Genomic DNA, 2,869 nt, shown 5'->3' with positions numbered 1-2,869 from the left:
AAAGTCTTAAAATACATTAATGAAATACAATAACTCTTAATCCACCCAAAATTTATAGCATGAAACTTCATTTTTCTTCAATGTAGCATGAATTGAAATATCTTTTGATAATTTCATCAATATTTTCTCCACATCTTCATTGAAGTATATTGTATGAATGATTTCTCTTGGTTCATATCAACTTGTTTGACCCATTGTAATGAGTCATTGTGTTCTCCAAGATTGATTTGAAGATGGAATACCTAAATTAAGAACTAGAGAAGAAAATATTTTCAAATCGAATTTTAAGTCGCAATATGTACATTACAAGTTTTATTAATATCTTTTGGTTTGAAAAATGTACCCGCAATGGGTTAATAAACTATGACACGTTCATGATCGTATTCATATATGATATCTTGGTTCACTCTAGAACATACGAAGAGAATGAGATGCACCTCAAGAAAGTTGTGACAATGCTAAAGGCAAGTAAATTATACTTGGCTCGAACAATAGATATTTTTCAATCATATAGTTTCAAAAGATCAGGTCTCATTGGCCCACCTACTTGGAGTTTAAACCAAGTGGCCTCATCTTGGATACAAAGTTTCTTGAGATTAGCCATGTATTATCGATGCATCGTTTGAGACTTCTCCAAAGTAGCCACATCTTGAACACATTTAACTCAAATGGTAGCTCCTTTGTGTCAAATGATACATGTGAGTGAGCGAAGATTGGTCACAACCCTAACGTTTACAATGCGTGAAGGAGATGGGGGATTTGTAGTCTACATTAATGATACGAAATAACATAGATGATTTGAATTGGTTGAAGGATTATGAGACGACGTGAACGTACAATATCACTTCCTGAAGGACTATGACATGGACATACATATTCCATTTCCATTTTGCATAATTGATTTCATCTTGGATGAAAACTACTAGTAAAAGTAAAAACCTTATGTGGTCGTGTGGTGACACTGTTTAAGGTGTGGTAGAGAAACCATCAATCTCAGGAAATAACATAAAAGCAAGAGGAAACCATGAGGACCAACTACCCTCGAGTTTTAGAGGACAAAAGCTCTCGAAGATTTGTAATAATAAATAAATAAAAAAAGACCAGAAAAATCAATGGAAAATATATAGTTGGAATGATTTTAGAAGTAGGTTAGGTGTGTATACATATGTTATTATGGTTTGTGGTATGTGATTTAGTGGTATTAAAAATTTTCTATTAATTCATAATTAATGCTATTAAAAAGAATCAATTACAAGCAAATAATTCCTAATTATATTATAAAGCAACGGAAAATGTTAGCAACATACCTAATTTACTCATAATTATGAATTACCATTACATTAATTAAGCATTGAAGCCGGATCGAGAACCGCTCATCATCATCATCACTTTGAATTCATCGAAACTAATCATACCGTCGCCGTTTTTGTCGACGCCGGTGATCATCTTCCGGCAATCCGCCAAGGAGCATTCGTCGCCCAAGCTCTTCAAAACCTCCTGCAATTCCTCCGCCGTAATGGATCCGTTTCCGTCCATGTCGTAAACAGAGAACGCGTCCTTCAGATTCGCCAGCACCTCGTCAGAATCCACGTCCTTGGTGTTGAGCTCGATGAACTCGTGGAGGTCGATGTAGCCGTCGCCGTCAGCATCCACCTCCTCGATCATGCTCTGAAGCTCCTCCTCGGTGGCCGCCTGGCCGAGGCTCCGCATAATGGATCCGAGTTCAGAGGAGCAGATCCTGCCGTCGCCGTTGACATCGAATTTCTTGAATACTTGCTGGAGCTCCCCGAGTTGCGCTGGAGAATTGAAAGACGGCGTTCGAGATCCGAGAAGGGGAACCGCCGTAGATGGAAGCGGTGAGTCGGTGGAGGCATCGGATTTCTTGATCTTTAGGGAGAAGAGAGATTTGAATCCCATGATTGCAGATCACAGAGATTTGATTTGATTTGATTGGATTGGATTGGATTGGATTGGATTGGATTGGATTGGATTGGATGAATTAGAATCGGAGAGGAATTGGGGGAGGGAGTAGAGATGAATTGGGAGCGGGATTTGGAAGAAACAGAATTGGAGAGTGAAATTCCATGGAATTTGATGTTCCAAATTTAGAGAGGGGGGGAAAGGGATTGGGCTTCAAATTCAGCACATCAAAAATTGAATCTGGTCATCCAAAGCATGTTCGTGAATAATAATGGAACCCACGCATTACAAATCTACCAATAATAACAATAAATAAACAAATAACAAAATGATTTTATCATGTTATTACAATTAATGGGTTAGTATTCCATCTTCAATTTCGATCCATTCTTAAATTTTGTCGATGAACTTTTAAAAATGGTATCCAATAGATTTTAAAATTTTAACGTTTCTATATATTTAAAAAACTTTTCAATATAGTATTTTCTAATATATTTTAACAAATTTTTGAAGAAATTTAATTGGTAGTAATTTATTTAAGTTGTTATATTCATTTATGTATTATTCATATCATTTCATCTATTATTGATATATATTTACATCATTCCTGCACTTCATCTATATACAATTGATATACAAGTATCTTAGATATATTCCACAACTTTTTTTTAATCCGTAAGCCACTATGAATACATTAATTTTTTTTTTTGGCAATAGTTATTCTATTATTGATGTGCCCAATTATTAATACATGTGATAATTTAACGAGCTCGTTTATATACTTAGTTTGTAATGAATCTATTTTTCTACTGCAATAGAGTCGCTACCATATGCATGATATACTTTTATATGCGAAAAATATTCATTTTAAATAGTTCATAAACGATTTCATAGACTTACATGTTAAAAATAAAATTTTTAAATAAATCCAAAACATATGAAAATGAGA

General features: G+C 34.6%; 1 pseudogene; it reads right to left on the bottom strand.

Moving 5' to 3' along the window:
- Positions 1 to 1,249: 1,249 nt before the first annotated feature.
- On the bottom strand, positions 1,250 to 2,207 carry LOC111809008 (putative calcium-binding protein CML25 pseudogene; annotated as a pseudogene).
- Between the last annotated feature and the right edge of the window lie 662 nt (positions 2,208 to 2,869).

The sequence above is a fragment of the Cucurbita pepo genome, chromosome 13 (assembly GCF_057944985.1).
Source record: "Cucurbita pepo subsp. pepo isolate OVF chromosome 13, ASM5794498v1, whole genome shotgun sequence".
Lineage (NCBI taxonomy): Eukaryota > Viridiplantae > Streptophyta > Magnoliopsida > Cucurbitales > Cucurbitaceae > Cucurbita > Cucurbita pepo.
Note: the sequence above shows the minus strand (reverse complement) of the source record. Positions and strands in the feature narration are given on the sequence as shown.